Consider the following 25,044-nt stretch of genomic DNA (forward strand, 5'->3'; position numbering starts at 1 on the left):
TTGCGAATATGTGCACGCACGGCAGAACAAGTACGCGCACGGAGGCCATCTGTGTGGTGTTTGTACGTGGTGTGTGTACTGTAATATTTTCTGACTTCGACACATCTTCACAATGAATATAGATAAGTACAATATATCCTCATTACAAAAAAGGCTATCAGCTGAATGGGGATGTTGCTTGCAGCTGAAAGACAGGCAGAGGACACTACTGGTTTGTTTGTGTTTATTTCAGACTTGGAGCATCCTCTATTTTCCGCCAGGCCTCTAGGCAAGTGAATGCATTGGTCAGCTGCAGGCTACTTGTAGCCCAAAAATGCTAAACTTCAACTGTTCAGGTTAACAGAAGCCACCCTGTCCCAGGCACAACACATCCCTGACCACTGACGCAACTAGGGGGGACGTGCCCTGGGCGCACGATTTGAGGGGATGCTGAGATGGATTGTCGGAGACAAAAATGGGAAACCCATGATGAGTTGGTATCATGCCTATTTGCGCAGTAGGTGAGGAGCCTGCCACCACTGCTGCTTTAAGGAGGAGCAAGGAGAAGATCCAGGTACTGTAAGTGGTGGTTGGGGGTGGGTTAACACAAACACAGGCTGCTGCAACAGAGATGTAGGGGGGAGAGATACAGGTAGCTGTAGTGACACGGGAATGATGGGGGGATACACAAACTGCTGTATAGACACCGGGGAGGGGAGGTGGGAGGGACACATGTTGCTGCAGAAACACCAAGGGTCAGAGGATGGGGGTTGTGCAGTACCAAATTACCGCCTTGCCCGTGGGGGGGGGCGGGAATTCTAGTTTCGGCCCTGCCCTAACAAATAATAAACTTTCAGAACACACTTTGAATGTGTTATATAAAACGGGTACTAGAAATAAGGACTTGTGAGGCAGGTCTTCTGGTTAAAATACAGTGTCTTTTACTGTCATCATACACTGTGCACATAGCATACTCAGGCTTAGGCCAGGTCACACACAGGTACATAACTGAAAAATAAGCAAACAAACATAAAAAGTCCTAGCACTCCTTGTGCTCAATAGTTAATCCGCAGAAGTGGCTTACAGCCACACATGCCATGCCTTCCTGGCAAGGCCAATGTACACAGTCCCTAACACTACAAGCTGCTCCATGCCCACTAGCCTCTAACAGGCATCAGTGCACAGAACTCTGGGTGAATGGGAGTTTTAAACTCTTCCTGATCCAAGTAATGAGTTGCTGCTGGATCTGGGTAATCCACAAAACCCAGAGTTATAAATCTCTACTGCAGACTCAAAATGTGCATGTCTTGTTTTCTTTTGCCTTGGAGGGAACAGATTCCACCAGAATGTTTGCATTTGTGCACATTTAAACTAACACCCGTGTGTACAAGCTATATGTATAATGTTGTAAACAAGTTTCCCAAATTTGCATTTTTTTATTATCAATTTATATTTGCTTTCATATTCTAAACTGGAATAGAAAGATCAAACTGAATCTTATAGGTTTCTACCGTATCGATAATATCACATTAGTGTTAATAAAGAATATATATTAGTGAATAATATACATTTTTATAAAATACATGCAAGAAGTACATACACAGGATTTCTTGATGGGGGATTCCAATTGTTTGAGTGGGGAGGGAACTTGTCGATGAAAACAATGAGCTGTAGCAATGAGCTGGGATCAACTATATTAAAATCTCTATATCAAATAGGCAGCAGACTAAGCAGGTTGTAAAAAAGATTCCAAGAATTTGTACTCTATACAAAAGGTCCTACCAGCTAAACCATGTATAGGAACTAAGGTGTATATTCACTAAAGGTTGATTTTCATCCATTTGATAAAAGTTCTTATAGAAGAGTCCCGATAGAAGAGTGAAGAGACTGCTTATGCAGTCTCTGCACTCCAAACACACGGGGATTGGCTCCTTTTGGAGCCCCTGTCCCTGTTGCATGAGTACATTGATACATATTGGTGGTATAATCGAATACTGCAATGAGATTTTGGGCGCTAATATCATACCCAGATCGCACTGCAAAAGTGATGATTGATAAATGGACCCCATAGTAATAAACATTCCTACCCCTTCCCAGGGAATACTGCATACAAGCAAATCACTAAAAAATATTAATAAACAACCTCCCCCCCAGGAAAACAGTGCTTACCAATGTGCTGACACATCAGCAGGTGTCAGCTCCTCTGTCAGTGCTCTGTGTTAAAGTCCTATCTGTTAGTGTCACTGACTTGATGTCATTTTTGTATACAATCACATCTGGAGCATACTGTATTCTGCAGAAGTTGGCAAAATGGAGGAGGTGTGTAAATAGAGGTATTTTTGTATCCTGCCAACTGAGATCTGCCAATGCGTGTTAAAAAAAAGTTTGGTCCATTGTGGCGGATATTCTGGGTATCCCGATGGTCAGCATGCCGAACAACAGGGACTATTTCCACTCGTGGGTGTCCACGACACCCATAGAGTGGGAATAGAACCCGTGGTGACCGCAGGTCGCCACCGATCCCGCAGCGTGGCGAGCGCAGCGAGCCCGCAAGGGGCTTGCTGCACTCGCCCCTCCCCGCTGGGATCCCGGTGTCGGTATGCTGCCGGGATCCCAGCGTCGGTAAGAGGTCAGCCATACTACACCCATTAAAGGAATGGGCCATTGGTGTTAGGGTTTTGTGAGCGTCCAAGTCCCCTAGACAATATAGCATAAGCAAGACCAATTGCTTATATTTACACGAGTTTGTGCCTGTATCACCAGGCATCATGGCCTAGCAGTGAGGTGTACTGCGCCCCATGCTCAATAGAATTATGAACACAGGAAAAGATCAGTTTTATTATGAATGCTTTTTCCATTCCACTTTAATGTTTATTTGTTTTTTTTTAACATTCATACACTTATGAACCTTACATTCAATAGAATTATGAACACAGGAAAAGATCAATTTTATTATAAACTGGCCCAGACAGGAAAACACTGTAACATAGAATTTCTTAAGCAGACACAGCCACAGTTGCACACTCAATATAGGCATGCCACATACCATTTTAATCAGCAGAAGCAGCTTGTGCATCCCATTCACATAGTGATGCATATAAGATGCATTTACAACCGGCGTTAGCAGATCTATACGGGAACTGATGGCTCACTCACGCCAGGCATCTCATGGCATGCCTTACAAATAAACATGCATTCTGTGCCTTCTGGGTTCCTTTCCTCTAACCAAAGCCAGCATGAGCCATTCATTTACGTAGTGTACCGGCCGTGTTGTATTTGTCATTTACTAATCAGCACACCCAGTCCTTGAAATCACAAGTCACAAGTCTCATGGGGGGGTGAGGGAGGCTGCCTATTCAAACCATTGGGAAGCCCAAGAAGAAGTACATTAAACTCAGTCTCAAAAAGATAACACTCTTGTAATTTGAAAAGCCACACTTGTATTGTACAGTATATAGTATCTGTGCAAAAATTAGCATCCACAGCTATTTTCTTATTTTCCCAAAACAGGTTCTATCGTGCTCCATACATATACAGATGCTGACAGAACTTGTTTTTACACAGATATACAAGTGTATATGCCTTATTCTTGTGATTTCCAGGATAATACTGTAACATAGAATTGTTTTAAGCAGATACATACACAGTCTCACACTGAATATAGGCATGCCACAGATCATTTTAATCAGCAGAAGCAGCTTGTGCATCCTTTTGACATAGCGATGCGTAGAAGACACATTTACAGCAAAACAAGACACCCGACATTAGCTGAGGTACCCGGGAATTGACGGCTCACTCATGCCAGAAATCGCACATGCCATGCCTTACAAATGAACATGTCTATTTAACATACAGTACTGTTCTGTACAGTAAAGTAGTTCTTGTGATATAGTGTATTTCAATGGAGTCCTCACGCATGCGCAATGGTGATTCTTGCACTATAGTATTTTATTGGACACCTCACTCATGCGCAATGGTGATTTTCAAAAGCGTCATCTGGCGGATGATCGCTGGTATTACACCGGTAATGCCATACGCCACGCTAAGCTCTATGCACACCCTGTAACAAAACACACTTCCTTGCGACCAGGCACACTGCAACTCCGTGATCGGGACAAACGCCATAGACGGTATAGATGAGCAATGCGCCATCTGTATGTATTGGTGTCAATAATCAGCAAGTAGCACTAGTGCAAAGCCACCTGGAATGTCTAAGGGATGTTCCAAGGGATGTTCTGGGCAGTGCTCTACTTCTAGAGCCTGTGGCTGCGTGACTGCATCCCCTATTCATGATGAAATACCATCATGGGTTTAGGCCTTTAGGGGAAGGGGCTGGCACAGGGCACACTGCCACAATGCTAAGGGTCTGACAATAATTCTGCCTTAAAGTTGCTGTGGCAATAGCACAATGCCAGACTATTGAAAAATAGTTATGCCTTCTCAGCATCCTCTCTAGTTGATATGTACAGTATATAAAACACTGTTATGTATTATAGGGCTGAGACAGATGGTCTGATTCAAGTTTGCACACAGGCGTGGTCATGGCTGTGTCTTTAGCCACCCTCCCTGTTACCTCCCAGGAACTCCCAATGAAGGGCCAAATTCAGGTTGGATCGCAAATCACGATCCAACCGGAATTTTTACAATCGGCCCGTGGGCGCATGCGCAGCGCCTGTCCTGCGCATGCGCCCGCACTTCCTGCCTGGGAGCCTCAGAAAATGTGATCGCCTCTGCCTGTCAATCACGCAGAGGAAGTCGCGGGGGGGGGGGGGGACACTCCATTTCCAGGGAGGAGACGGAGCATTGCAGGGGCGGTGCGGCACGAACGGGGGGCAGAGGCAGCCGAACGGGGACATGTTGGGGGCGTGATCATGGCAGCTGCGTGATGTCACATGCAGCCGCGGCAATCAAGAACGTGACAGCGGGACTCTTGCGGGCGCAGCTAAGCCGCCCTGTTTCGGCTAACAAGCAGAAATTGCGATATGATCGCAATTTCTGCTTGTTGAAGGAGGGGGGGGGGGGGGCGGTCAGCATGCTGGGTGGCCTTGCCCTGCGTGGGAGGCCCCCAGCATGCTAGGAAAAGGATAGCAAATTCTGCTAATTAGCAGAATTTGCTATCCTTACTGAATTAGAGGTCATTCCGACCCGATCGCACGCTGCGCTTTGTCGATGCGATCGGGTCAGAACTGTGCATGCGCTGCGCCTGCACCGCTCAGGAGGAAGGCATTGCAGGGCGTCAAACTCACCGTTTTCTGGGTGTGAAGATCCGAATGCAGGCGTGTCCAGGCGTTTGGAGGGCGGATGTCTGAAGTCAATTCCGAGACCTGCAACGCTGGATTCATCGCACAGGGTAAGTAAGTCTTACCGTGGTCTTGTTTTACACAAAACTTTTTTAGCATAGCAGGGCTGCACAAGCGATCGCATCCTTGCTATGAAAAAAAAAACACTCCCCCATAGGTGGCGTCTAGTTGATCGCACGGCCAGCAAAAAGTTGCTACATGCGATCAACTCGGAATGACCCCCTAGGCCCGAAATCCACAGGTCATGCATCCAAATTTGTGCTGCTTCTCTTTGTTGTAACAATCAGGGCACATGCGCTGTGCGACTCTGATGCATTCGCAGAAGTAAAAAAAATTGCCTGTTAATGTGAATATTGCCATAGTGTGTGACTGAAAAAGGTCATAGCATATGGCTCTGAATAAGGCCCTGCAGTGCAACATGGGTTTGTCCAGGTGCAAGTAACTTTGCCCCTGGACTAAACCATATTGCATTGCAGGTGGGACAGATTTAAAATTTGCAAAGAGATTTTTTCAGTGTAAAAACAAAGCTGTTGTAGCCCTCGGCTAGTATTGACAGGAGAAAATGAGTAATAATAGAAATACATGTACCTTTGAGTAATTGCTATAAATTAAATTATTATAGAAAATAGGCATGTCAGACAATATGCTGTATATACGTATATATATATTGATATTAATTGTGGGGAGGCTGAGGTACAGGTTTGTGGTAACCCCAAAGAACAAACATGGACCCCAGGACTTTTATATTAATATCAGGGCACGAGGGGCTGGAGAGAGACTTCGAGAAGCCCTCGCGCAAGGACAGGGGAGAGCGCGAGTGAGGAGGGAGGAGAACGACGGTTGGTGTCGCAGAAAAGGAAGGACCTGGGGGAGCAACAGGGACGGGGAGAGAAGACGCTGCACCGCCCGAGAGGATAAGGCAAATATCCGCTGGAGGAAGATAGACGGCCCGGACCTCAGACGGGACTAGAGAGCCGGAGGAAGGGGACCGGAGAAAGCGGGGCATAATATTGCCGAGTGGAGCCTGAGTCTCGTGAGCCACTCACCCATCCATACACCGGAGCGCCCCTCCACCTGCATGTCAGCTCCCGCTGTGGAAGATATCGGTAAGAATCATAGCGGAGAATAGCGGTAGAGCCAACAGGTCAGAAACGTGAGGGAAAGCCTATGTACTCAGCTTAGAGAGTGTTGGCTGTGGTCACCAAGCGACGGGTGGAAGTGCATTAGAGGAGGAAATAGATAGGGCATCCAGGAGGCTGCTATGAACATTACCTGCATTAGAAGTAGACCTCAGTGCCTGTAAGTCGGGGGAGGAGTTCAGGAGCATAATTAGCACCTCTGCTATATGGAATGTGGCCAGGATTGTGTGTATATGAAAGACTATATAGATAACTACTAAAGTTTGTGCCGATTCTAAATTTCCCTCGTGTTACAGTATAAAATGAGGATTGAACCACAAAGTCCACCTCCATATGGCTGCCAGGGGAGGAGGCTGCTGCTATGACTGTGAGTAACTGGCCACTGCCCCTCCTTTTCAGTCCCAGGAGTAAATACTGTTCCATTTGCAGACTAATTTCTATGATCACTCTCCCGAGGAACCAGAAATTATATGTGCAGTATAAGAATATTCTTTTCACCGGTTTCTACCTACTATATTACTTCTATGGTAACCTATTGGTTGAGGACTTCACTTTTACCAAAACTTATAAGGAAGGGCCGCTGAGTCCCCATCAACATAATATTAACTAATTCTACCGCCCGGAGATATACATCAATTATAGAATAGGGTCTGGCCCATATTTCTAGTCTAATATAAGCAACCCTAAAATATGAGCCATGAGGAACCCTGCTTCGCTCCTCAATAGATTTCTCTTTTCAGAGTTCGAGTATTGAAAAAGTGGGAGGCGCCTTCGGTCCTATCAAAGTTTCTACTAATATATCCGACAGGAATGTAAGCTTCATAGACTAAGGATATTGAATTCAAGTTAGATGATCGAGAGGAAGTACCTAGTCCAGTCTAGATGATATATGGTGGTGCATAAGCACCTATAAGTACAGGAAACAGACTACCGTAGTATATTAAACCCAACAGAGCTTTAATACTACTCATGGGCCCCAAAAAGTGCACCAACGGTATACTAGTATAGACTATTCTACTTAAATTATTTAAAGTATGTGCATTGACTAACCCTGTACATTTTCTTCATAGAGTTGTTTTTTTTTTGGTTCCAACATTTTTTGTGATGCATGCAAGGTATTTGTATAGAGGGGGAGAGAAAATATAAATTCTATATATGGACTATTACAGCTAAAAAAATAAATAAATGTTATAATCTTACAATAAATTTACATAGGTATTCACTAATAAGGGGTATGGTATTTCTGATCATTTAACACTTACCTTTAACCTGTGAGTCCTTGGGAAAGAATCTGAAGAGGATCTGGAAAACACAGAAGAACAAGTTTTGACCCCCATTTGGTAGGTGTCTACAACAAACAAACATTACTATCATTATTTAGGTAACTGTAAACATTCAAGAAGGGCTTTCCCAAGCTAGCCCCACTATATCCAATCATTAAAATTAGCTTGGGTGGAGGCACTGCTGGTTGTTAATATTTAGTAACTCTGGCGTCTAAGGTATAGACAAGTGGGAGAGGGTTACATTTGGAGGCACTGCTGAGATCCTGAACCATAGGTCTCTTGTTTAGTAATAGGTAAAATGGAAGGAGTAAGAAAGGAAGATATCTTCCGTTGGTGTAGAGAAAAGGAGATAACTGTTGAAAGCAGTTTTGGATTAACTGGAAATTTGACTGGTGCAAGCGATGATAGTATTATTAATTCAGTCAAGTTTCTGTACGGAGTCAGCGACCCGTGTATTGTGGATAAATGGAAAGGGTTAAATGGTAATATCACCGCAGTATTAATCAACAATAAGAACTTGTTAGACCCAGTGCTGCTTCCCAGTATGGTGGTAGTGGAGGGAGTACCTGGGTGGAAAGTACATGTGGTATGGCCTGAATGGAAAAGCAGTGGGGCAGGAACCGATATCCCGGGTGAAGAACTGGGTACGGGGGAGCCAAATATACTATCCACGGGGGACCCTGTCACACACCCCATGGCTGATACAGAAGTACCCCATCAACATGAGGATGCAATTGAGAGTCAAGTGGATACAGTAGTGGGTAAAATGGTTAGTCATTTGGAAAGATGGCACTTTGAAGGGGGATATCGACGCCTTAGGATATTTTCGGGAATCACCCCGATTCCAGCTGGAGAGGAGACCTACGAATTGTGGAGGGAGGCGGCAACCCAACATTCAGAGGAATGGCAATGCCCTGACCATGTCAAACGACAGAGGGTGGTAGAAAGTCTGAGGGGGCCAGCTATGGGGGTAATTCAAGCTACCCGACGAAGCAACCCACAAGCCAACCTGAAAGACTATCTGGAGGCCTTGGACTTCTCTTTTGGTACAATGGAAGATGTCGGGGATTTGTTAGCTCGACTGAACCATACTTATCAAGATCTGGGAGAAACCTTGACTCATTATGTGTATAGGGTAGATAGACTTATTTATAAAATAGTGGACAAAGGGGGCATAGATAAAGATACAGTGGATAGCCAGAGACTGACACAACTACTAAAAGGAGCGTTAACTAACAATCCGGTAGCACAAAGATTGAGGTGCACCATGGCGGCTGCCAGGCCCCCTACCTTGAATGAACTAGTTAAAGAAGTGAAATTAGAGGAGGTGCAAATTGAGAATAGGGAAAAAACCATCAAGAAGGTCAAAGTAGTGATACCGGCTAATGAACCCCCATCCATTGATGAAAGATTGTTGAAACTAATGGAAGAACAAAATAAGAAACTGGAACAGTTAATAGCCCTTCAGACTGTTAATCCCTATAGTCAGGTGTCTATCCAGGGATTTGATCGGGGAAGGAGGGAAAGAAAAGAGAACCGCCCTCCCATAATTTGCTATAGCTGTGGACAAGCGGGTCATCGGTCCTTCGAATGCCCGATGAACGGAAACATTAACCGGAGGAATGGAAGTAACGGTAACTATACGAGGAGAAATTTACAGTTGGAAAACTCCAACGGGAGTGCTGTGAACCCCTCACAGGCTCCCCAATAATTACCGTTCATGCCATGGGGAGTGCTCAGTGGTCCTCGGAGATTCCGGAGACTCTGGTGGGCAATTCACCTAGGATCAAGGCTACGATTAATGGACATGCCTGTAATGTTCTGTTAGATAGTGGCTCCCAAATTTCCATAGTTTTCGAATCCTGGTACCAGACTTACCTGACAGATGTACCCATCAACCCACTGAGTGGGCTCACCATCTGGGGATTGAGCGAGCAAAAGTACCCTTATTTGGGATATATCATCACACAAATCACATTTGAACCAGGACTGATATCCCCTAATGAAACGGTCCCATTTGTAGCCTTGGTTTGTCCAGACTCCCCTGGAGACAACGGGGAGTTACCTGTCATTGTAGGGACCAATACCAACATGTTTAAAATCCTAAGTAAGTGGTGTGATAAGCAGACTATGAAAAGTGGGGTATTCGAAAAGAGCCTATCGGAAGGATCTATGATCCCTTGCAAAAGGGTGGATATTGACCTTTCAGAGTCATTAGTAAAAAAATTAGAGTCCTGTTTTCAAGGGAGTGACATTGACCCCCACAACCAAGTTCTACTCTTAGAACAATTACATGTAAAATGTAAATTACATGTAAAATGCCGACAGGTCAAAATACCGACATGCGTTTTTTGTTGTTTTTTGTGTGTGTATGTCGACATAAGTCAACATGGACACCATATAAAGTGTACCGCATCCCTTGCATGGCTCGCTGCACTCGCCATGCTTCGGGCACGGTGCCTCGCTGCGCTCGGCACACTATATTCCCCCTCTAGGTCCACTGGGATGGTAAAGTATGAACAAGTCGGTTTCAATGAAAAAAATCATGAAAAACTCATGTCGGTATTTTTACCTGTCGGCAATTTACATGTCGGTATTTTGACCTTGTCGGTATTTTAAATGTCGGTATTTTGACCTTCGGTCAATTGGTGTCGAGATTTTGAACGTCGGGATTTTGATTGGAGGTAAACTGACTGCATCCCCAGGCATGTGGAGCTGGAGCAGGAACAAGCTGCTGGAAGGCTGATTATCTCTGATTCTGGGCAAATTAGAGACAAGCTGCCACTTTCCACCGAAAGGGGAAAGCAGGTTCGGCGCTAGCCGCTTAGCAAAGGGATGCAAAGTAGGGAGGCGCCAGGCTGGAGAGGCGCCCTTCCTGCTCTACATCCCTGTGCTGAGCTGATGTCTCTGCTGCTGATGACCCTGTCACACTCTGAGAGGCAGCGGCGACGGCAGCATGAAGCGCCTCTCCCCCTCCTTGCTGTGACAGTGCAGTGTACGTGTGGGACCCAAAATGGGGGAAGCTACATGGGAATAAGGGGCAAAGCTACACGGGACCAGGCTGCAGCAGCCTGCTACACACAGGAGGATGAGCTGCTTCAGCTCCGGCTAGCCAGACTTTTTTAGGTAAGCGGATGTGAGTGAGTGAAAGTGTGTGTATGTATATGTATACAGTATCTGTGTATATGTATGTGTGACTGTGTATGTGTGTAATGCATGTAAAGTATGTATGTGTATATATGTGGTGTATGTGTGACTGTGCGGCATAATGTGTGTAAGCGTCACTGCTACAGGGGTCGGTACGTGTGTAAGCATCACTGCTATTGAGGCATCATGTGTGTAAGTGTCACTGCTACGGGGGTGTTACATGTGTAAGTGTCACTGCAACGGGAGGCGTTACATGTGTAATTGTCACTGCTACGGGGGGTTACGTGTGTAAGCATCACTGCTACGGGGGCGTTACATGTGTAAGCATCACTGCTATGGTGGGCATTATGTGTGTAAGCATCACTGCTATGGTGGGCATTATGTGTGTAAGCGTCACTGCTATGGTGGGCGTTATGTGTGCAAGCATCACTGCTACAATGGGTGTTACGTGTGTAAGCGTCATTGGTACAGAGGGCGTTTCATGTGTAAGCATCACTGCTATGCATGGGTTACGTGTGTAAGTGTCACTGCTACGGTGGGCGTTACGTGTATAAATGTAACTGATACAGATGGCGTTATGTGTGTAAGCGTCACTGCTACGCTGGGTGTTAAGTGTATAAGCGTCACTACTACAGGGGCTTTACATGTGTGAGCATCTTTGCTACGGTGGGCGTTACGTGTGTAAGCGTCACTACCACAGGGGTCATTGTGTGTAAGCGGCACTATTACAGGGGGAATTATGTGTATAAGTGTCACTGCCAGAGGGGGCATTATGTGCACTGTCCCATTGTAATGTATGGGAGGGCAATTTTTTTTTTTGCTATTCCTAATGCACACTGAGTGAAAAATAACACTACATAGTAATCAGATAATACTGAGATCTTGGATGCATATATCTGCAGATATAGGGTTAAGCCCCCAGGCTGAACGGCAAGGCGTCTCTGTCACTGGAGGTCCCTAGCACTAGGTATGGATCCAGGGTGCGGGACCCCGTCATACTGGCACAGGCTGGCCACCCCAGGGCAGCACACAGGTGAAAATTAGTAGGGGTTAATAAGAAGCACATAAGTGCTATGTAAGTGAGAAGTGTGATTGAAATAACACAATATATAAACAATGTGACGGGAAAAAATAAGAATTTACTCACCGATAATTCTATTTCTCGTAGTCCGTAGTGGATGCTGGGAACTCCGTAAGGACCATGGGGAATAGCGGGCTCCGAAGGAGGCTGGGCACTCTAGAAAGATCTTAGACTACCTGGTGTGCACTGGCTCCTCCCACTATGACCCTCCTCCAAGCCTCAGTTAGGTACTGTGCCCGGACGAGCGTACACAATAAGGAAGGATTTTGAATCCCGGGTAAGACTCATACCAGCCACACCAATCACACCGTACAACTCGTGATATGAAACACAGTTAACAGTATGAAACAATAGAGCCTCTCAACAGATGGCTCAACAACAACCCGATTTAGTAAACAATAACTATGTACAAGTATTGCAGATAAACCGCACTTGGGATGGGCGCCCAGCATCCACTACGGACTACGAGAAATAGAATTATCGGTGAGTAAATTCTTATTTTCTCTAACGTCCTAGTGGATGCTGGGAACTCCGTAAGGACCATGGGGATTATACCAAAGCTCCCAAACGGGCGGGAGAGTGCGGATGACTCTGCAACACCGAATGAGAGAACTCCAGGTCCTCCTTAGCCAGGGTATCAAATTTATAGAATTTTGCAAACGTGTTTGCCCCTGACCAAGTAGCAGCTCGGCAAGTTGTGAAGCCGAGACCCCTCGGGCAGCCGCCCAAGATGAGCCCACCTTCCTTGTGGAATGGGCATTGACAGATTTTGGCTGTGGCAGGCCTGCCACAGAATGTGCAAGCTGAATTGTACTACAAATCCAACGAGCAATAGTCTGCACAGAAGCAGAAGCACCCAGCTTGTTGGGTGCATATATGATAAACAGCGAGTCAGATTTTCTGACTCCAGCCGTTCTGGAAACATATATTTTCTGGGCCCTGACCACGTCTAACAACTTGGAGTCCTCCAAGTCCCTAGTAGCCGCAGGCACCACAATAGGCTGGTTCAGGTGAAACGCTGACACCACCTTAGGGAGAAACTGGGGACGAGTCCTCAATTCTGCCCTATCCATATGGAAAATCAGATAAGGGCTTTTACATGATAAAGCCGCCAATTCTGATACTCGCCTGGCCGAAACCAAGGCCAATAACATGACCACTTTCCAAGTGAGATATTACAGATCCACGGTCTTTAGTGGTCCCAAGGTGACACAGGAGGCACAAACGGGGGCTGAATATGCAGCACTCCTTTTATACATGTCTGAACTTCATGTACTGAAGCTAGTTCTTTTTGAAAGAAAATCGACAGAGCCGAGATCTGTACCTTAATGGAACCTAATTTAAGGCCCATAGTCACTCCTGCTTGCAGGAAATGCAGAAATCGACCTAGTTGAAATTCCTCTGTAGGGGCCCTTTCGGCCTCACACCATGCAACATATTTCCGCCATATGCGGTGATAATGATTTGCTGTAACCTCTTTCCTGGCTTTAGTAAGCGTAGGAATGACTTCCTCCGGAATGCCCTTTTCCTTCAGGATCCGGCGTTCAACCGCTATGCCGTCCAACGCAGCCGCGGTAAGTCTTGGAACAGACAGGGCCCCTGCTGCCGCAGGTCCTGTCTGAGTGGCAGAGGCCATGGGTCCTCTGATATAATTTCTTGAAGTTCTGGGTACCAATCTCTTCTTGGCCAGCCCGGAACCACGAGTATCGTTCTTACTCCTCGCCTTCTTATTATTCTCAGTACCTTTGGTATGAGAGGCAGAGGGGAGAACATATAAAACGACTGGTACACCCCCGGTGTTACCAGAGCGTCCACAGCTATCGCCTGAGGGTCCCTTGACCTGGCGCAATATCTTTTATAGCTTTTGTTGAGGCGGGACGCCATCATGTCCACCTGTGGCCTTTCCCAATGGTGTACAATCCTTTGGAAGACTTCTGGAGGAAGTCCCCACTCTCCCGGGTGGAGGTCGTGTCTGTTGAGAAGATCTGCTTCCCAGTTGTCCACTCCGGGAATGAACACTGCTGACAGTGCTAACACATGATTTTCCGCCTATCGGAGAATCCTTGTGGCTTCTGCCATCGCCATCCTGCTTCTTGTGCCGCCCTGTTGGTTTACATGGGCGACTGCCGTGATGTTGTCTGATTGGATCAGTACCGGCTGGTTTTGAAGCAGAGGCCTTGCCGGCCTCAGGGCATTGTAAATGGCCCTCAGGTCCAGAATGTTTATGTGTAGGGAAATCCACCTGACTTGACCAAAGTCCCTGGAAGTTTCTTCCCTGTGTGACTGCCCCCCCAGCCTCAAAGGCTGGCATTCATGGTCACTAGGACCTAGTCCTGTATGCCGAACCTGCGGCCCTCTTGAAGATGGGCACTCTGCAGCCACCACAGTAGAGATACCCTGGTCCTTGGAGACAGGGTTATCAGCCTATGCATCGTAAGATGCGGTCCGGACCACTTGTCCAACAGGTCCCTCTGAAAAGTTCTTGTATGGAACCTGCCTAATGAGATTGCTTCGTAGGAAGCTACCATTTTTCCCAGGACTCGCGTGCCATGATGCACCGCTACCTGTTATGGCTTCAGGAGGTCTCTGACTCGAGATGACAACTCCTTGGCTTTCTCCTCCCGGAGAAAACTATTTCTGGTTTATGTCCAGAACCATCCCCAGGAACAGTAGACGTGTCATAGGAACCAGCTGTGACTTTGGACTGTTTAGAATCCAACCGTGCTGTTGTAGCACTTTCCAAAATAGTGCTATCCCTACTACCACCTGCTCCTTGGACCTCGCCCTTATAAAGAGATTGTCCAAGTGCGGGATAATTAAAACTCCCTTTTTTCGAAGGAGTATCATCATTTCGGCCATTACCTTGATAAAACACCCTCGGTGTCATGTACAGTCTAAACGGCAGTGTCTGGATTTGGTAATGGTAATCCTGTACCACAAATCTGAGGTACTCCTGGCGAGGATAGTAAATGGGGACATGCAGGTAAGCATCCTTGATGCCCCGGGATACCATGTAATCCCCCTCGTCCAGGCTTGTAATAACCGCCCTGAGCGATTCCATCTTGAACTTGAATTTTTTTATGTATGTGTTCAAGGATTTTAAATATAAGAAGGGTCACACCGAACTATGCGGTTTCGGTACCCCAAACCGTGTGGAATAGTAACCCCGTCCTTGTTGAAGTAGGGGCACCTTGAGTATTACCTGCTGGGAATACCGCTTATTAATTGCCTCTAGCACAGCCTCCCTGCCTGAGGGAGTTGTCAGCAAGGCATATTTAAGGAAACGGCTGGGGGGAGACATCTCTAATTCCAGCTTATACCCCTGAAATACTACTTGAAAGAAAACAGGGATCACCTGTGAGCGAGCCCACTAATTGCTGAAATTTTTTGAGACGGCCCCCCACCATACCTGGCTACACCTGTGGAGCACCCGCGTCATGCTGTGGACTCACAGGAAGCGGGGGAAGAATTTTGATTCTGGGAACAGGCTGCTGGTGCAGCTTTTTCCCTCTTCCCTTGTCTCTGTACAGAAAGGAAGCGCCATTTGACCCGCTTGCTTTTCTGAAGCCGACAGGACTGTACCTTTTTCTGTGAGGAAACCTGAGGTAAAAATATTTCTTCCCAGCACATTGCTGTGGATACAAGGTCCCAGAGACCACCCCCAAATAATTCCTCACCCTTATAAGGCAGAATCTGTATGCGCTTTTTAAGTCAGCATCACCTGTCCAGTGACAGGTCTCTAATACCCTCCTGACAGAATGGACATTACATTCATTTTGGATGCCAGCCGGCAAAATATCCCTCTGTGCATCCCTCATATATAAGACGACGTCTTTAATATGTTCTCATATTAGCAAACTAGTATGCTTAACAGGGTCACCGACCACGCTGCAGCAGCACGATCTGCAGTTTTTAGTCTAGTACCTGAGTGTGTAAATACAGACTTCAGGATAGCCTCCTGCTTTTTATCAACAGGTACCTTCAAAGTGGCCGTTCCTAAAACGGCAGTGCCACCCTTTTTTTGACAACCGTGTGAGCGCCTTATCCACCCTAGGGGATACCTCCCAGCGTAACTTATCCTCCTGGCGGGAAAGGGTACGCCATCAGTAACTTTTTATAAATTACCAGTTTCTTAACGGGGGAACCCACGCTTTTCACACATTTCATTTATTCATCTGATGGGGGAACAAAACACTGCCTGTTTTTTCTCCCCAAACCTAAAAACCCATTTTCAAAGGTGCTTGGGTTAATGTCAAAAATATATAACACATTTTTTATTGCCGGGACCAAGTCACGGCTGTTCCTAGTGGATTTTGTATATGTCTCAACCTTGTCGACACTGGAGTCAAACTCCATGTCGACATCTGTGTCTGCCATCTGAGAGAGCGGGCGTGTTTGAGCCCCTGATGGCCTTTGAGACGCCTGGGCAGGCGCGGGCTGAGAAGCCGGCTGTCCCACAGCTGTTACGTCATCCACCCTTTTATGTAAGGAGTTGACACTGTCGGTTAATACCTTTTACCTATCCATCCACTCTGGTGTCGGCCCCACAAGGGGCGACATCACATATATCGGCCTCTGTTCCGTCACCATATAAGCCTCCTCATTCAACATGTCGACACAGCCGTACCGACACACCGCAGACACACAGGGAATGCTCTAAACGAGGACAGGACCCACAAAAGCCCTTTGGGGGGACAGAGTGAGAGTATGCCAGCACACACCAGAGCGCTATATACTGCAGGGACTAACTGAGTTATGTCCCCTATAGCTTTATATATATATATAATGTATACTGCGCCTAAATTTAGTGCCCCCCCTCTCTTTTTTTAACCCTTGTAGACTGCAGGGGAGAGCCAGGGAGCTTCCCTCCAACGGAGCTGTGAGGGAAAATGGCGCCAGTGTGCTGAGGAGATAGGCTCCGCCCCTTTTCCGCGGCCTATTCTCCCGTTTTTTATGGACTTCTGGCAGGGGTATTTACCTCATATATAGCCCCTGGGGCTATATATTGAGGTATTTTTGCCAGCCAAGGTGTTTTTATTGCTGCCTCAGGGCGCCCCCCCCCAGCGCCCTGCACCCTCAGTGACCGAAGTATGAAGTGTGTGAGAGGAGCAATGGCGCACAGCTGCAGTGCTGTGCGCTACCTTGGTGAAGACTGAGTCTTCATGCCGCCGATTTTCCGGACCATCTTCTTGCTTCTGGCTCTGTAAGGGGGACGGCGGCGCGGCTCCGGGACCGAACATCAAGGCTGGGCCTGCGGTCGATCCCTCTGGAGCTAATGGTGTCCAGTAGCCTAAGAAGCCCAATCCGGCTGCAAGCAGGCGAGTTCGCTTCTTCTCCCCTTAGTCCCTCGCTGCAGTGAGCCTGTTGCCAGCAGGTCTCACTGAAAATAACAAATTCTAAGACTATAACTTTCTAAGAGCTCAGGAGAGCCCCTAGTGTGCATCCAACCTCGGCCGGGCACGAAATCTAACTGAGGCTTGTAGGAGGGTCATAGTGGGAGGAGCCAGTGCACACCAGGTAGTCTAAGATCTTTCTAGAGTGCCCAGCCTCCTTCGGAGCCCGCTATTCCCCATGGTCCTTACGGAGTTCCCAGCATCCACTAGGACGTTAGAGAAACATAAGTGTTAATAAAGCGTTAGGGTGTGCCAACCTGAAGCAGCCCAGCCACACCAGCACAGGGGGTACCGTACCCCAAACCCAAAATGTGCAATGTATGGGAGGGTGCAAATTTATAGTTTGCAGGGGAGCACCCGAACACCCTAGCACTGGTCCTGGGGGAGAGTCACAGCTTTTGGAGTATACCCTGAGAAAAACTCTAAATCAGACAGAACCCAGGATATCTGGCTGGGAAGGGCAATTAACAGGCTCGGATGGAGACCACTGCTTTGAAGTTGGATATCTCTGGTTCCTTCTGGAGTGCTGCATACATTAGGAACTTGGTAGTGTCAGCAACAGTACATGGGTACCGTGCCTGCCAGGGCGAGTTATCTAGTGCCCTGCTCCTTGACCTGACCAGTCATGAAAGGTTTCTCCATGGTAATGGTGGATTTAACTTGGACAGTAATGACTAGAGGTTATAGTAGGCTTGCCATAATATCCCTTTAATTTGGGACACCTATGGATTATACAAATTCTGTGGCTGATTTAAACCAGGCAACATGCAGGCTTGAATTTAGGCAGCCACAGAACTTGTGTAAATCAAAGGGGTCCCGAATCAAACTAATATTAGAACAAGCCTAGGTTATAGCTACTGTTGGGCTGGCCAGGATGTGCACATCTGAATGTGACTCGTTTCCCTGCTGACTTTGTCAATTTATAGGAATTTCATTAGTTTAAAAAATATGAAGTGAATGTTTTGTGACTTGATATTGGTTGCCATGCACAATGTTTTTCACACTTTATACAATTGCAACATGGTAAATGCTTTGTACTGTATATTGGTGGTCATTCCAAGTTGATCGCTAGCTGCATTTGTTCGCAGCGCAGCGATCAGGCTAAAAAACTACAGTTCTGCGCATGCAGCGCAATGCGCACGCGCGACGTACGGGCACAACGAACGATGCAGTTTTGCACAGGGTCTAGTGATGCATTTCAGTCGCACTGGTTGCCGCAGAGTGATTGACATGAAGTGGGCGTTTCTGGGTGGCAACTGACCGTTTTCAGGGAGTGTTCAGAAAAACGCAGGCGTGCCAGGGAAAACACAGGGGTGGCTGGGCGTACGCTGGACGGGTGTGTAACGTCAAATCCGGAACTGAATAGTCTGAAGTGATCGCAAGCGCTGAGTAGGTTTTGAGCTACTCTGAAACAACACAACATTTTTTTGCAGGCGCTGTGCGATAAAAACGTTCACACTTCTGCTAAGCTAAAATACACTCCCAGTGGGCGGCGGCATAGCGTTTGCACTGCTGCTAAAAACTGCTAGCGAGCGATCAACTCCGAATAACCCCCATTGAGTATGCAGAATGTTTTATTTAACAAAACCATAACAGTATGATCTTACATTTCTTTGGCAGAGCACCAGGTTGCCAAGGTGCCAACATTATCAACTATAAAAAGTAAATCTGAAAGCCAAAGAGTAAGAGGTCTCTCAGTATAATAAATAGATCTCAGTATAATAAACAGGCAACAGCAAAGAGACTGCTTGGCACAATGGCTTTTGGTTTGACATATCTCTTGTTAAATTAGCATTGCAATGTGATGACTAAGTTATGACCAGTTGTGGATTCGATCCCCAAAGTAAAAACTGCCACCCGCAGTGAAGCTCAGTACGTGCACTGGCAGTGGTTTCACAGTGAATGTGCATTCTTCTGCTAACTGTACGCTGGACTGTCAGTCCCAAGGGAATGTGTTTTCTCCCTCCTGGGACATCCAGTCCAGCAATTAATAAGCAACTGTACTTCTGTTCCCACTTGCCTCCTTTACCAGAACATCTGAGAGACTCCTGATCCTACCAATCATTTCATAGAATGTACTATAAATGCTAGCAAGAAGCTGATTGGGTAACTTCTCCACTTGTCCACTCTTTAGAAGATGACTACATTTCCCCTATGCACTGCATAAATGAAAAAAAAAATGTTTAAAGGACAGTAAAGGTTACTGTACCACCTATTCTACAATTTAGTAACTGGGAATACTTAGGTCAAAGCTTATCACCCATCTGTTAGAAAACCAACAGACTTTAAAATGTCACGTTTTGTTGTATTTGTTTTCCTCATCCTCACCAAAACATAATTGCTTTTGTATATGTAATTATTATTATTATTATTACCAGTTATTTATATAGCGCACACATATTCCGCAGCGCTTTACAGAGAATATTTGCCCATTCACATCAGTCCCTGCCCCAGTGGAGCTTACAATCTATATTCCCTATCACATGTACACGCACACACATTCACACTAGGGTTAATTTTTGTTGGGAGCCAATTAACCTACCAGTATATTTTTGGATTGTGGGAGGAAACCGGAGTGCCCGGAGGAAACCCACGCAAGAACGGGGAGAATATACAAACTCCACACAGTTAGGGCCATGGTGGGAATTGAACCCATGACCTTAGTGCTGTGAGTGTTATGCACACCAGTGCCTGCAGGAAAGTACTGGTGTCAGAACTGTTATGCACTCCAGTGCCTGCAGGAATGTACTGGTGTTTGGACTGTTATGCACACCAGTGCCTGCAGGAATGTACTGGTGTCTGAACGGATAGGTATGCAAAACAAATGGACTCACAGACAGACTGGGGAATATGACATTACGTACACAGAAGGTGATAGGGTAACAAAATACACACAAAGTGAACAGAGAAGCCCAGAGGCTAAGGAACTGGGTGTCTCCCTTGTATTAGTAATGCTCAGATGGAAAAAGCAAGATGTTGTGTTTTAATACGTAGAGAACCCGAAATGCTGTTGCTAAGGGCAACAGCAAAACCCTAAAGGGTTACCAACGGGTGTGGCAGTAAACTCCTTGGTCAGAGATGGAATGATAGACACAAGGAGAGTCTCCACAATCCTAATTCTCACTTGCAGTGCACAGGTTCAGCTTACTGCCACTAAACTGACCCCTGACACCTAGCACAGTGAGACAGGATTAGACAGGCAAGTCTTAGAATACAGCCGCAAACTTGCTAAGTTCACAGAGTAGTAACAGAACCCCAGCAAGCTAAACGACTGACTCCAGTCTTACTGCTAGGTCTGGATTGGCAGGGTGTAATACCAAATCCCCAGGCCTATTTGCAGTAAGCAACAAACAAATACAAAGCTACACAGTACTGGCTAACTTTCAGGAACTGACTAACCAACAAAGATTCAGCAGCATCTGCTTAACCTGAGAAGAGGCCTTATAAAGCAGGTGCTGTCCACGCCCCACTCAGACCTCACAGACTGTGAGCACAAAAACCAGCACCGGATCCCCTGCCGTGCACAGAGCCTATAACCACTGCACAGCAAAAGACCCGAACCGGAGTATCAGCTGCGCTCAGGTTACTCCGCTAGCACTTGTCTCCCGGTTGCCATGACGACGTGGCAGCACAGGGCAGGAGACCCTAACAGTACCCCCCCTCTGACGAGGGGTCAAAGAACCCTTACCACCGGGTTTATCGGGGAACTGCGAGTAAAAAGAGCGTATCAGTCTGGGGGCATGAAGATCACAACTGCGCACCCACGACCGCTCCTCCGGGCCATACCCCTTCCAGTGCACCAAAAATGACAGCCGACCCCGAACCACCTTGGAGTCAAGAATCCTTTCAACAACAAACTCCCTCTGGCCACGTATCAGAAGAGGGGAAGGTCTTCCACTGGAAGAAGGATTACTAATCGCCCGTTTTAAAAGGGAACAATGAAATGTTTTATTGATACCCAAAGAACGGGGCAGATCTAACTGAAATGCCACCGGATTGATAACCCTGGTGATCTTATAAGGGCCGATGAACCGGGGGCCTAACTTATGAGATGGCTGTCTCAACTTCAAATTCTTGGTAGACAACCAGACGAAGTCTCCTAATTTGAAGCTGCAGGGTCTTTTCCGCTTATCAAAAACCCTTTTGGTCACTAATGACACAGACACAAGGGCTTTCTTCACTTTCCGCCAAATACCTCTAAGGACCGAAACCACAGAGGAACCACCAGGCGTGGAGTCCAGGGGGTCAAAAGAATTGGCCTTAGGATGATGCCCATACACACAAAGGAAGGGAGAGATCCCTGTAGCAGAGTGAGCCGCGTTGTTATAGGCAAACTCCGCCATGGACAGATGAGCAACCCAGTCAGTCTGACACTTGGAGACATAACACCTGAGGAACTGCTCCAAGGACTGGTTCACCCTTTCAGTCTGCCCATTAGACTGCGGATGGTAGCCTGACGACAAGCTGACAGAAATCTGGAGATCGGAACAAAATGCCCTCCAGAATTTGGCCACAAACTGGGATCCGCGGTCAGAGACCACATCAAGTGGCAACCCGTGGAGACGCACAACATGCAGCATAAATAATTCAGACAGGCGTCTGGCCGATGGCAGCCCAACCAGTGGAACGAAGTGCGCCATCTTCGAAAACCTGACAACGACAACCCAGATGGCTGTCATCCCCGAGGATTTGGGCAAGTCCACCACAAAATCCATTGAAATGTGGGTCCATGGCTTAGATGGGATAGAGAGTGGATGTAATGGGCCAACAGGAACCCCTCTAGGAGTCTTATTTCGGGCACAGATGTCACATGCCCGAACCCACTGATCCACATCCCTAGCCACCGAGGGCCACCACACCGCCCTAGATAGCAACTCCCGAGTTCTGGCAATACCCGGGTGACCTGCCGACTTCTTGGCATGGAATTCCAGGAACACTCGCTGTCTTAACCTAGGAGGCACAAACAAAAGACCTACCGGAAGGTCTGGAGGAGCCTGCTCCTGTGCTCTAAGGACTAATGATAAGAGGTCCTGGGTAATGCCCACTTTAATACATGATGGGGAAACAATGGGCAACGGCTCCTCGGTGGTCTCCTGGATTGGAGCAAAACTCCGCGAGAGCGCATCAGCCTTGATGTTTTTTGACCCAGGGCGATATGTTATCAAAAAATTAAAGCGAGCAAAAAACAAAGCCCATCGTGCCTGCCTGGCATTGAGACGCTTCGCTGACTCTAAATATGCCAGATTCTTATGGTCAGTGAGAATTGAGACCACAAACTTAGCCCCCTCAAGCCAGTGTCTCCACTCCTCGAGTGCATCCTTAATAGCCAACAATTCCCGGTTACCCACGTCATAATTCATCTCGGCAGGCGAAAATTTACGGGAAAAGTAAGCACAGGGATGAAGGCGATTATCAGACACTCCCATCTGAGAAAGCACTGCCCCAATACCCATCTCAGAGGCATCCACCTCCACCACAAAAGGACGCTCTGGATCTGGGTGTCGCAGCACCTTGGCCGAAACAAATGCCCTTTTGAGACGGGCAAAAGCCGCTTTAGCCTCACAAGACCAGTGAGCAACATCCGCCCCTTTCTTAGTGAGTGCCACCAAGGGCGCCACTATAGACAAAAATCCAGCGATAAATCGTCTATAAAAATTTGCAAAGCCCAGGAAACGCTGAAGTGCCTTCAAACTAGTGGGCTGCACCCAATCCAGGACTGCCTGTACCTTGGAACCCTCCATTTGGAAACCTTCTGGGGAGATGATATATCCTAGAAATGCGATTTGCTGAACTTCAAATTCGCACTTCTCCAGCTTCGCCCCAAGCCGGTGGTCTCTGAGTTTCTGGAGGACTAAGCGTACATGCTTCCGATGTTCCTCCAGGGAATGGGAGAAGATTAGGATGTCATCTAAGTATACAACTAAGAATCTATCCAAATATTCCCTGAGCACATCATTCATGAAATCCTGGAAGACTGCCGGGGCATTACAGAGCCCAAAAGGCATCACCAAATATTCATAATGCCCTGAGTGGGTATTAAAGGCAGTCTTCCATTCATCCCCCTCTCTTATTCGGATTAGATTGTACGCACCGCGTAGGTCAATCTTAGAAAAAATGGTGGCAGTACGAAGCTGGTCAAACAAGACCGAAATGAGAGGCAGTGGGTATGAGTTTTTAATCGTGATACGGTTCAATTCCCTGAAGTCGATGCAGGGTCGCAATGAACCGTCCTTTTTACCCACGAAGAAGAATCCCGACCCAACTGGAGACTGTGAAGGTCTGATAAATCCCTTAGCCAAGTTCTCCTGAATGTACTCTGCCATAGCCTGAGTCTCAGGACGTGACAGGGAGTACAACCTGCTCTTGGGAAGCTTAGCATTTGGCAACAAATCAATGGCACAGTCATAGGGGCGATGGGGAGGTAGTACCTCTGCAACTTTTTTGGAGAACACGTCCGCAAAATCTGCATAACACCCTGGCAATCCTGGCAAACTTAGCTGCGAGAGCCTGACTGGAAGGCTCAAGCAACTCCTGAAACAATCAGTACCCCAACTGAGAATCTCCCCAGAGACCCAGTCAAATTGAGGATTGTGGGCCCTTAACCAGGGTAACCCCAACACCAATGGGGCAAAAGTACAGACAGTCACATAAAAGGACAATTTTTCAGAGTGTGTGGCTCCAATAAACAAAGAAATCTGGCTAGTGCAAGAGGTAATTTTACCTTGGGATAATGGTTCCCCGTTTAACCCACAAATCTCAATTTCCGATGCCAAGGGTACTAAGGGAACAGAGTGTTTCAGGGCGAATTGGCGGTCCATAAAAACCCCGTCGGCCCCACTGTCCACAAAGGCCTCAGTCTTGACAGTTTGACCGAGGATCTTCAAGGTCACCGGAATGATAAAAGTCTTCTTGGGAAATTCTGACTTCTGGCCTGACAGGATATTTCCCATCACCCTCAGGCCCTGAAGTTTTCCGGCTTTTCTGGGCATGATACTACCACATGACCTTTATTCCCACAGTACAAACACAACCCCTGCTGTCTCCTCCGCGTCTTCTCACGCGAGGAGAGGCGGGTAGCCCCAATCTGCATAGGCTCCTCGGAAAATTCCTCAGAGTCTGAGGTTCCCTTGGGAAAGAAGGAAATCTCAGTCTCCCTTTCAAGCCTACGCTCTCTCAGCCGTCTATCCACCCGGATGGATAACTGCATGAGCTGATCCAAGCTATCAGGCAAGGGATATTGTACCAGTTGGTCCTTTATCTGGTTAGAAAGACCTCTTCGGTACTGGAGTCTCAGGGCTGGGTCATTCCACTGGGTATCATGGGCCAACCTCCGAAACTCCGTACAGTAAACCTCAACTGGCCTTCGCCCTTGCTTAAGGATCGAAACCTGAGCCTCGGCTGAGGCCGTCTTGTCAGGGTCATCATACAACATGCCCAGTGCCGTAAAAAAAGCATCAACACTTTTAAGCGACGGACAGTCAGGCTGCAACCCATATGCCCAGACCTGTGGGTCTCCTTGTAGCAAGGAAATCACTATGCCCACCCGCTGAATCTCCGACCCAGAAGACTGAGGCCTAAGCCGGAAGTATAGCTTGCAGCTCTCCTTGAAACAAAAGAACTGCGAGCGATCTCCAGAAAAACGATCCGGGAGATTTACTTTCGGCTCCTTAACCCCTGCAGGTGCTGCTGCTGCGGGAGCTCCGCCAGCAGCCTGGGAGGTGT

The 25,044-nt window shown here is 47.1% G+C and overlaps 1 protein-coding gene and 1 long non-coding RNA gene across 2 annotated transcripts in view; one reads left to right on the plus strand and one right to left on the minus strand.

The window, feature by feature from the left end:
* MBTPS2 (membrane bound transcription factor peptidase, site 2) overlaps nt 1-25,044 on the plus strand; it is a 354,709-nt gene that overhangs the window by 30,304 nt on the left and 299,361 nt on the right. The window lies entirely within an intron of this gene.
* The window catches only part of LOC135049839 (uncharacterized), a 63,328-nt gene continuing 45,964 nt past the window's right edge, over nt 7,681-25,044 (minus strand). Inside the window, exon 4 of the long non-coding RNA XR_010241490.1 lies at nt 7,681-7,720. This is a non-coding gene — a long non-coding RNA (uncharacterized LOC135049839). The remainder of the gene's footprint in view (nt 7,721-25,044) is intronic.

This window comes from Pseudophryne corroboree, chromosome 2 (assembly GCF_028390025.1).
Source record: "Pseudophryne corroboree isolate aPseCor3 chromosome 2, aPseCor3.hap2, whole genome shotgun sequence".
NCBI lineage: Eukaryota > Metazoa > Chordata > Amphibia > Anura > Myobatrachidae > Pseudophryne > Pseudophryne corroboree.